This window comes from Dermacentor albipictus, chromosome 9 (assembly GCF_038994185.2).
Source record: "Dermacentor albipictus isolate Rhodes 1998 colony chromosome 9, USDA_Dalb.pri_finalv2, whole genome shotgun sequence".
Taxonomy (NCBI): Eukaryota; Metazoa; Arthropoda; class Arachnida; order Ixodida; family Ixodidae; genus Dermacentor; species Dermacentor albipictus.
This window is the reverse complement of record NC_091829.1, coordinates 122,259,389-122,271,233: the sequence shown is the minus strand read 5'-3', so window position 1 is coordinate 122,271,233 and position 11,845 is coordinate 122,259,389. Positions and strand designations below refer to the sequence as shown.

Here is an 11,845-nt window from a genome sequence, read left to right as displayed (position 1 = left end):
ACAATGCATACTGCACAGTAAAATAGGCATCGCAAAGCAATATTCAACTATGCAAGATTGGTTGCCATTTACCTTGGAAATAACCTTTATTTAAAGAAAATTCCCTGGCAAGACAATATTCAAAAGCACAGTGAACAAAGCAAAGGAGTAACATAATGGCATATAGCTATTTGTCACTGCATGTGTATCTGTCATGCTCAACATGGACAAATCATGTGCTTTTCACTACCGCAGTATGCAGCATACTACGATTAGCCACATGTGAGCACACGCAATGTGTTATGTTGAAGTGCACGGCCTATTTACTTCATGAAAAGAAAAATAAAACATGTTCCACCAGCACGTCTCCGCCTCATTTGCCAGCGAATGCGCCGGCGCACACTTTGCAGGTAGGCAATGCGCAAATTTCTGGGCAGCCGAAACACACCAACTATAGATTCGCGCACCGCACGGCCTCATTGAAACAAAGCTCGAGAAGGCTGTACAGGGTGCGCCTGCGGTGGCACCTGTACTTGAAGCGGCACTTGTGCCTGGGCTGGCCGCTGTGCGCTGTCGTCATGTGCACCGTCATCATCTGGGTCGTCTGGCAGAGGCGCGCCTGCTGCAAGGCAGAGGTTATGCAGCGCTGCACAAGCTGCAACAATAGTGGCTGCTTTCTGAGGCGAGTAGTGGAGCACCCGATACATCTGCAGGCATCGGAAGCGGCTCTTGACGACTCCTATGCACCGCTCAACGGCATTTCGCATTGATGCGTGTGCCTCATTATAGCGCCCCTCTGCCGTGAGGCGATTTGGGTGACCAGGCACAGGAGTCATGATCCATGGCGCTAGCCGGTACCCAGAGTCCCCTGTAAAGTGTTGCATGTTAGTGAACGAAATGGATACATTAAGGCGCAATGCAAGAACACAGTCTACGCCAGGGCCCTTTTACAACAGGAGCGGGTCTTGGATTTATTGTTGCAATATCTATCAAACATTGACCTTCCCGGAAAGTTGTAAAGAAAGTTCAACTCATTTTAAAGAAAAGCCCTATTTCACCTGTTGTCTTGGCTGCAAATCTCTATCTCAGGTTAAGTTGGACATGTAATATTTATTTCATACTCGTGGTTTTCTGCTCCGTTCATCCCATTTGCCCCTCCCTAAATGTACATCTTCCACTAAAACTTATTAGCTCTTCTCTCTTCAGAAGTGTTATTTTATAAAACACTTCTAAGGTCTACTCTCGAATATGCTGCCAGTATCTGGGATCCTTGCTCTACCTTTCGTACCTCTTCTCATGAAGGTACCCAAAATCGAGCTACCCGTTTGATCCTTTCTAATCACTCCAGCACCACATGTCGCTGCAACAAAAAAAAATCACACACATTGCGACACAAAGCAAAATAGCGCAACTTGCACCATTCTACAATGTATACTACACCGATCACTAACGTCGATGCCGAAAGTTTCACGCACACGCTTATTCCTTTGTTCCAAGGACAGTGACCAGGGACCAGGTCCCCGAGTCCATTGTCACCAACCCTTTTCCACCATACTTGAAAACTGCCATTTCGACGTGTTCTGTAGAATTCCACCCCTGCCTGTAGCGCTCCACTTGGCATTCAGTGTATTAACATTAATAAATAAACAGCATAACATGTCAGCTCTTGTATACATGCTGGTACAAATATCTGCCTTTTAAGAGAGACTTGTTTCTCTCGATAGTCGCTGCAGGTTCATTAGGTACCGCTGTATTCACAACACATTTCTAGCAAATCACGCTTTCTTAAAGTTTGCTAGGATGCAAAACTATTTGACTGTGTATGTTTTACATGTGGAAGAAGCACTGCTACTTCAGGTGCACTTACCAAGCAAGACTTCTCCATGAAGTAACAGGCCACGAGTGAGGCGGCGGCGAATTGTAGAATGCCTCCAGACGAATGAATCGTGGCACGATCCCGGAAACCGTGGGTCAATTTCCAGGATATTCAGCTTCGCGTCGCACACCTCATAAGGGAAATCAAAGAGAAGGTGTCAGTGCCACTGCAACAAATATGTGGCACAACCTTTTGCTTACAACACTACTCGCCAAACAGTTACTGTTCAGTCAGTGAACACAATTACAGAAAAGGAGATATCAACATACGCAGTAGGCAGTTGAACTAATGATCAGCATGATAACAGTGTCATCTTAACCTACAAATGCAATGTTGGCATGTGTTCACATGCTCATGTATGGCGTGCGGTAACAGCACAATGCGCAAAATAATTCCTTTGGTTTCTTCCGTCCATATTGTATAAGATTCTGCTAAAGAGTGAACCTATGGGTTTTTTTTTTCAGACAAAGTGCCTATTACAAGCGAAAGAACGCGGAAACAGCATGTGCCGTATTGACAGCTAGAGCAAATGGGTGTCCACACATTCTCATTCTCCCTCACACCATTTTCATTGATGGGATGCTCCTTTTCGCGTTTACAGTCTGTTGGCCACAATGCTTTAGTTTTACGTCGAATAAGAATCACAAGGGCTCGTCTTCTGTTAGGATCGCTCGCAGACGAAGACTCCCTTCACTGCTACGGCGTCTATTCCGGTTTAAGTCGCGCGTAATGTGTTTACATTGTAGCATCGAAAAGGCTATTCAACTGTGATTGGAGAGCACTGAAAAAGTGCGGCCGTGTTCTATGCAAAGATCAAAGTCGCCATTACACATACAACACAAACGCTACTTTCTCTAATAGGAACGCAAGTATTGCCGGCAATTGATGAAAAATAACGAAACGAAGTTTTTTACAACGTGCACTCGCGCAAACACATATCGAAAATATTTGTCAATGAACAATACTCACGACCATGCAGTTGAGGGTGTAATACCCTTTACGGCTCCAGTACGATTCCGTTTCGCCGGGGCCGAGCTTCTTAGGGCGAACGATGGCTATCAGACTCCCGTCCACACATCCTAGAACTCCTGGAATTTTTCCACGGCTAAGAAAGTCTTCCTTGACGGCGGCTTTCTGTTGCGCCGTGGATGGGAATCTAACCCATCCTTTTTCCTTGCCCACAACCGTAATGGCCTTGGCGACGGCTGTAATGATCCGGCTGACCGAAGGCTACGACAGTGCAATCGCTTCTTCATTCCCGACGCACTGTTGAAAGCTCCCGGTGGCAAAAAACCGCAGCGCGCACAGCACTTTCATCGTAGTGTCGACACCACGCAATCTTTGAGGTCCGAGATGTCCTTCCAGCTCATCGCAAAGACGTCGCACTATGTCTTTGGAGAGACTAAAATGCCTTCGAAACTCTTCTTCGGCCATGCCGAACGCGTCGCGTCGTTGCCTCTCGTCGCGTCGTTGTCTTTCGGCACTCGCCAGCAGCACAACCAAGGGAGCCGCCATTGCCGTCTCTGTCTCGTCTCGTCTAGGCGCCGGCTCGTCAGCTGGCGCGAGATTAGCCGGCAGCCGCGGTTGCCCTAGCAACCCTCGACATCATGTTCGCCCCCGCGCGCGACTCTCAAACGAACCACTTCTCCGCGGTTCCGCTCCTAGCAGGGAACCGGTTCCTTTCCAGAAGATTGGCAACCTGTGTGACGTCATCAAAATTTGTCGTCCCGCCCACCAGGGATGACGACATCGAAGCGCCGACCAATGGCAACAGCCGAAAGGACCCGGTTCCCAAAGGAACCGCTACAGAATACGGCCCCAGATGGCACTCCACTGGAGAGACCTGGTAGTTTATGACCTGTACATTAGTGGCCATAAATAATAGAGGAGAAAGTATTTTTTAGTGATAAAATAGAAGAAAAGAGCTAAAAAAGGAAGAAAGGAAAACAAAGAAAAAGGAAGAGAACAGGGAATTTGAACTCGTGACCCTTGGATGTTTCGCGGAGAGATAGCTCAGCCGGTTGGTCCGTCAGGTCTCTGGTTACATTGAAGTGGCATAGCTCCTGTCCAGAGCCTCGTACTTACATGGTAAGAAACTGATGTTGTCCGCGATGGTCGATTTTGGAAGCGATTTTTGGAAGAGAGATTGGAAGGCTTATTTTCTTAGAAACAATGACTGCCCATCGATGAGAGGGAACTCGAGCTGCTCTGGAGACTAGGAAAAGCTTAAGCAGGTGCGAGCCGAGCGCGGCACGCTTAGGGAAGCTAGCCCGAGTAACTATCCCAAGGACTGCGGCTCACGGGAGCGAAATACCTTTGCCTAATTATAATAACCCTAATATGGCTACTTTCGGAGAGAGAATGGCCCAGAGGGCTGTACTACGAGTGCTATGACTGACAATTGGCTGTATATATATATATATATATATATATATATATATATATATATATATATATATATATATATATATATATATTTCTCATTTATGGGATCGAATGCGAGCGCTGTTCATTTGTTTCTGCGTGTAGTAGTTAAGAGAGCGAGTATAAGGGAGGAAAAAAAAAGGAAGGAAAAGGAATATTACTGAGGCATAATTGCAGCGCCGTGGTTCTAAGGCGCACCCGCGGTAGAGAAACGGAAGGAGATATAAACGTGCATGGCCATGGTACGCACGCGAAAAACTGCCCTAATAAAGACGTTTATTCATTTTTTATTGCACTAAAGCAGTCTCTAGCGCTTTCTGTATTACAAAAGATATGTACGCTGGCCAGGGACCCCGTGTTTGGCGCTCTAGAGCTGCGTTTCGCACCAGCGCCCAGCGCCTGCCAGTGTGCCGCGCCTGCCCAGCGCCCCAGCATCCAGCACGCGAAACTGGCCAATAATCCGGCATGGCACTGGACACTGCGGGTGCTCGGTTTGCAATAGAGATGTATATACACGAAACATGTACACGCCTGCGAAGGCGTGTCTGGATGCATCACAATGATGAGAACTCAACCACAAGGCTTTAACAGGCCTCGAAACCTTCCTGCCCGATTACGCCAAAGACGAAGCACTGCACAACACTGTGTGGCAAACTTCTACTGGCACGTCACTGGTTTTAGGCATTAGCGAGTAGAGGGGCACGACTTAAATGATGGTGAAGAGGAGTTGTTAGAAACGGTGATGTAGATCAAGGGACGTACCAATATAGCCTTAACGGTGCTTGGCGGTTCCACGGTTACTGGTGACCCGGACCATGAACGCGATCTTCCATGGATCAAACCCAGACTCCATACAACCTCAACTTCGCTCCTACCACCTCTGCAACCAGTCAGATACCTTCTATAGGTTTTATAGGAGGTACAGCTACCATTACGCCACTGCAGCTATGTCTCACAGATCCCACGCTATGGTTCATACAAGCTGAGAACAAGTTCTCCTGTCATCGCGTCGCATCGGAGTTTCGCAAATATTAACTCCTGCTTGAAGCTTTACCGCTACAGGTCATGGCCGAAATGTGCGACATCCTCGCCCAGCCACATCAGGAAAAGCCATATTCGACAAGCAAAGAGGCTCTTCTAGGCCGTCTTCTATGGCCTGCGCATCAGCGTATTCAGCAGCTCCAGAACAACCAAGAGCTCGGTGACCGGCGTCCAACTCAGTTTCTACGTCACCTGCAACATCTTACTGGCGACCAACTAGACTCCTTGGACACGGCCCCACTACGCGAGTTTTTTCTAGGTCTTTTAGCCAGCGTACGCATGGCTCTCGTCACAGCTATGCATAAGTCGCTGTCGGAACTCGCCGAACTGGCCGACGGTATGATGGACGTCGCTCCGGCAGTCACAAATGCTGTCTGTAACTTTCCACTTCTTGAAGTCGATTCCTTTCAGGAAATAGTAAAAAATCTTGCATTCCTAGTTGCCCACTTGAGTCAAGAATAGTGCAACGCTCGCAACTTCAGTGACCAACCCTATACAACTCATCAGCCTCCCCCGCCGCGTTCTAGGCAACGGATATTTCAACAGCCTGAGCGCACTTTTTCATCGCAGGGCCTGTTCTACTACCAATGGCATTTTCGTATCGCGGCTCGGCGTTGTGCGTCGCCCTGGTCATGGCAAGCGGGAAACGGTCAGGCCGGCGGTTAATAACAGAGGCGGGAAATCATGGCCTTACGTCAAGCTGCATTTTCCCTATTACCGGCCGAACCCAGGACTCCACTTGTTGGTAGATACTGGTGCGGAGGTCAGCCTAATTCCTGCGTCCAAAGCTGACCAGCATCTCCGCGCAAAGTCAACCCCCATACAAGTTATCGACCCTTCCGTCATCGACACTCTCAATCTCGGTCTTAAAAGAAGGTTGTCGTGGCTATTTTGGGTAGCAGACGTCCGCTATGCCATCTGAGGGACTGATTTCTTGAGCCATTTTTATCCGCTCGTAGACTTGAGCCGGGTCCCGCGGGTCTGTCAGCCAACAGATTTTTGTCAAACGCTAATGCTCTCAACCCTACCTTCATCAGACTGCCTACCTCACCGTAGACAGATCTACGCAACGAGTTTCTGTGGATTCCTACACAGTCTCCTATGGATAAAACCCTTGAACACACAGTAACCCATTGTATTGTTACCACAGGCACGCTAGTTCCCTGCCGCCCCCGCTGGCTAGATTCTGATAAACCCGCAATGAATTCAAGTATATGTTGCAACTAAGAATCATGCATCCATCATGAATCCCCTGGTTGTCAGCACTACGCATCGTGCCTAAGAAGAATAATGACTAGCGCCTCTGTGGTGATTATCGGGCACTGAATGCGGTCACTGTTTCCAACCGATAGCCACCTACCCAATATTCAGGACTGCACTGCCTTTTTTAACCAGCACAACAATATATTCGAAAATCGTTTTTGTGAATGCTTATCTCCAGATCCCCGTTGAGCCAGCTGACATTGAAAGACTGCTATAACTTCCCCATTTGGTCTTTTTGAGTATTTGAATGGTTTATTTCATCATCAGTTCAGCATACATATCCAGTGGTACAGTGGGAAGGGGTGGTGAAAAGGCAACTGAATGCCTGACAATGCGCCAATCCCCGCCCAGACCACGACATTGCACAACACTCAGCGAGTCACTAGATAATACATCAATGTAGTAAAAAAGGAAAAAAAAGAAAAAAAAAACAATTATTGCAGTACACTCAGCCTGTAATACACAATACATAAATATAACACTACATAATGACACATAACGTAACACTAATACATCATGTAATACATAAATGCGGAAGAGAAAAAAAAAGAACTAAGCCGTGGTTTTAAAAAGTGAACTAGAACATAATTGATATGAACAGCTTATTGACAAGAAATTTTCATGGCTGAATTTCGAGGCACAATGCAGTTCTGGAAGAAAGCTTATACAATATAAGGAAGTCTTACACGGAAGAGAAAGAGAAAAAAAATTTCATGTTTAAGGCGCCATTAGATAAGCATGTATCTCTTTTTTGAAAATTGCTACTGATCGGCTTTCATTCATTATGCTCATGGCCGTCATGTTAGAGTTTAGAAATGAAGGTATAAGGTGCGTTAGTTTTTGCTTGCCGTAGTTGGTTCGAATCCTTTCACTGTAATAGGTGGTTTTCCTAAGATTATACGTGTGTGTTTTCCGCGAGTAGGTATCCTGAAATATATTTGCGTCCGATTTAATTTGATTGTAGATGACAGTCGCTAGTTTTTTATGGAATATGTTTTCGAATTTTAATATGCGGTGATTATGGAAAAGTGTAGCAGAAGGCGTTCGGCGCGGAACGTTTTCGATTATACGCAAGATTCTTTTTTTGGAGCCTGTGAATACTATCTTTATTTGTTTTTGTTGTTGTGCCCCAGATTAATAGGCAGTAATGTATGCGCGAGTAAATTAAAGTGTAGTAAAGCTGCTTTGTCACCCAGAGGGGTAGTAAACATCTGATTTTGCCAATTATGCCAATGGATCGCGATATGTGGGTGCGAAGATTATCTATGTGATTGGACCAACTCAATGTTTCGTGAAAGATAACGCCTAGAAATTTTTGAGTCTGGACGCGCTCAATCAAAGCTCCTTGGAATGTGAGCTGCGTATTGTGGAGAGTACAATGGTTCCGAGGTTTAAAAATTATGTACTTTGTTTTCTTAATGTTTAATTCGAGGTTATTTCTTCTCAGCCATAGCGACAAATTGCTAAGCCAAAAGTTCGTTTCTTGTGCTAGAGTAGACATATCCGGACCCGAAAAAAAGACGTTAGTGTCATCGGCATATAATATAATATCTGGTGTTAGAGGTACGTTTATGATGTCAATTATATAAAATAAGAATAAAAGTGGCCCAAGTATAGAACCCTGTGGGACGCCATACTTGATCTTGCCCATTTGTGACTTTGAGTGCTGCATATCTGTATACTGATACCGATTAGTAAGGTAATTTCTTTTTAAATCAAGGGGCGTACCTCTTATTCCATATTCCTTCAGCTTTTGCAAAAGAATTTTATGCTTGATCGAACCAAAAGCTTTCTTAAAGTCGAGAAATTTTCCAATAGTGTGATGTTTTTGCTCAAAATGTTCAACAATTTGATCTTTAATAAATAATAAGGCCTGTTCCGTAGATTTGTTCTTCTGAAATCCGTATTGATGTTCGGTTATAATTTTTTTAAGCTACAAAAGTTTGCAATTCGTACATATATGACACGTTCTATAATTTTAGAAAAAATGGGCCTGTAGTTATTCATGTCATTTTCATTACCCCCTTTGTGAACAACGGATACTCTAGCAATTTTCAATTTCTCCGGGAACGTTCCAGTGCTCAAAATAAGGTTGCAAATATGTGCAAATGGTGCGCTTATGTGTTCTGAAACTGCTTTTAGAGGTTCTGCTTTTATATTGTCAAAACCCACAGCACATTTGTTACTTAAATTCTGCATCAGCGAGGCTACTTCCGATTCATTCGTGGGAGTAAGGAAAACAGATTCCGAGACGTGTGTTTTAATATACGATTTGTAAGACTGGACAGCACCATTTGAAATATCAGAAGCTCCTGAACTCAAAAAATGCTTATTGAACATATCGGCAAGTAAAGTACCTGAACAAGATCTGCCCTCTATTTGAAGCTGAGAGATAGTCTTCGTATTTTTCCTTTGCAAAAGATCGTTCACAGCGTTCCAAATTGCTTTCTGATCATTGAGTATGTTTGCAAACTTTTTTTCATAGTAGCTAAATCGCGCCTTTTTAATGCCAGATCCTACCTTATTTCTGACCTGCTTAAATTCAACCAAGTAGTCTAAGCGCTTTGTTTTTATGAATTCGGTGAACAACTTATCTCTTGCTTTCATCCTTTTCAAAAGTGAAGCCTCTATCCATGGTCTTCTCGCCCTCTTGTTTATCTTATGCACCACAATCGGAAAAGCTAAATTATAAAGGTCTGTTAACTTTGTTATGAATATGTAGTAGGCATTCACAGGGTGAGTATTATTGAAAATACTGACCCTGTTGCCTTTCGGTTTGCGCAACACAGCTCAAATTTTTCAGCGTTTTATAGGCGTAGTCACCAGAGGTTTACCGTTTTGTTTTATCTAATGAGATGATCTCGTTGCCAGCAGCAATGCTGAAACCCACAAAGCACATCTACGTCACCTTTTCACTCAACATCTTGATTACGATCTCGTCATCAACGTTGACGAATGTCAGTTTGGCGTTCCGAAGATCAATTTTCTCGGACATTACATCGCCTATCATGGTATCACTCCGCTGCCTGAGAAGGTTCAGGCCATCATCGGAAGTCCACACGTAGCTTGGGATGTTTTCTGAGACTCGTCAATTTTTATGCCCGTTTCCTCCCTGCATGCTCTCAGCTCTTGAGCACTCCTTTCCATTTCGAAAGCTGAGTCCACCAAACCTCCTTGGGACACAGTCACTGATCCAGCTTTTGCCGCCGTTAAGACCGCACTTCCACAAGCCGCCCTCCTGCAACATCCTTCACAGAGCGCTCCCGCTAACCTTAGGGTGAACACTTCTTCCGAAGCCGTGGGAGCCGCTCATCGTCAGTGGATGAATGGTGTATACGGGCCACCATGTCGCTTTCCCGCAGGTTACGCGACAATGAACGCCGATATACCACTTTCGGACGGCATCTCCTCGCGGCCTACGTCGAAGGGAACCTTTTCAGGTGCTTTCAGGGGAACAATTTATAATTCTTACCGACCACGAATCACTTGTTTCAGCATTACCATTACCATTGTTCCAGCTATCTAAGAATGTGCCACCCACTTTCTTAGATAGCTGCGGGGTCTTGCTTTTATTGCCAAATTCACGACTGACATACGCTACGTCAAAGGCAACCGTAAAGGTGAAGCGGACGCCCTCAGTCGTATTACCATCAACGCTATGACAAGTTCTCTCCACCTTTCCTCTTCTTCATTTGCAGCGCCTGAAGTGTCTGACGATGAACTTCCACGACTCCGATCTGCTGTATCCCTCTGATTGGAGCATGTCAACTTCCTCGACCACGTTTTCACACTCTAGTGAAAGGTTTCACCTAACCATACCCGCACTTATGTTCTTGCTCTTCTTTGTCGTACTGTTTTTAATACGCCGCACTCAATTGGCCATCCAGGCGGACGTGCCACGCAACACCTTTATCACCGAACGTTACGTTTAGGCCGCGCATACGCGCTGATATCCGCGACTGGGTCAGCACTTGTACAGCGTGTCAACGTATCATGGTGGAACGACACGCCAAGCCTCCATTGGGCAAATTCCCTCTCCCCGATGCACGTTTGCACACCGTTAATTTGGACATCGTTGGCCCTTTGCCACCATGCCGTCGTTATACGTATTTGCTTACGTGTATTGATAGGTATACACGGTGACTAGAAGCAGCTCCAATGCCTGACATAACGAGGGAAACCGCTACTCATACTTTTGTCTACCTGGATTAGCCGTTTCGCTGTGCCATCGACCCGACGTGGTTTCTCAGTGGCTATGGTGTTGGGCTGCTGAGTACAAGGTAGTGGGATGAAATCCCGGTCACGGCTGTCGCATTTCGATGGGGGCGAAATACGAAAACACCCGTGTACACAAATTTAGCTGCACGTTAAAGAACCCCAGATGGTCCCAATTTCCGGAGTCCCCCACTAGGCGTGCCTCATATTCAGATCCTGGTTTTGGCACGTAAGCCCCACAATTTAATTCAGGGTCTCTAGCAAGTTGACATTTCGAAATTTCTGGAGTTTTCCAGGTTTTAAACCCCACAATTTAATTGAGGCTGTCTACCACGTTGACATTTTCAAATTTACTGAGTTTTCCAGGTTTTGCCTGAGTGCCTTTGCAAAATTTCCTGAGTAACACAGAACTTTCTTCTGTTTCATTCAGGAACTGAGTCTGACATAGAACTATGTCAAGAAGGGTTGACACCATGTCGCCCGATGCTGTCACTGTGTAAGCAGGTTAAAAAAGGCTTAATCCAGTTTTAACAGTAAGGAATCTCTACTGCAAAAACCAGCGCCACTGGGACCCAGTGCGCCGGATTATGGGCCTAGTGGAGCGCGCTGGACGCTGGGGCGCTGGGAAGGCGCTGGGAAGGGGCGGCGTACTGGGGGGCACTGGCTACTCATGCGAAAAACAGCTCTAGCGCGTTAAATATGCGGTGCCTTGACACCGTATATATTTTTTTGAATACAGAAAGCAAGGAAGAGCGCTTTAGTGCAATAAAAAATAGAAAAAAAACGTAAAAAATAAAATTGCTCTGACAAGGATTCGAACGACCAACCTGCAGATCCTAAGCGCGTCACTTTACCACTACGCCACGCCATCTTTTTTTTTCTTTCTTTCATGGTATTTATTACAGTAGCAACAACCCGATATTCACCAGTTGTGCGTAGTCAGAGAATGGAGAGCACACTGACAGTCACTCAGAGAAAAGGCATCGTTCATACTGTGGGTAGAAATGTGGTTTCACTTTAGAAGGGTGGTAAGGATAGGCACCTCAC

At 45.6% G+C, this 11,845-nt stretch overlaps 1 long non-coding RNA gene across 1 annotated transcript; it reads right to left on the bottom strand.

Moving 5' to 3' along the window:
- Positions 1–382: 382 nt before the first annotated feature.
- Positions 383–3,374, bottom strand: LOC135912587 (uncharacterized). Its single transcript, XR_010567722.1, has 3 exons — positions 2,825–3,374; positions 1,847–1,985; positions 383–847 (listed from the first exon to the last, which is right to left on the bottom strand). It is a non-coding gene; the product is annotated as an uncharacterized lncRNA (long non-coding RNA).
- Positions 3,375–11,845: the final 8,471 nt, after the last annotated feature.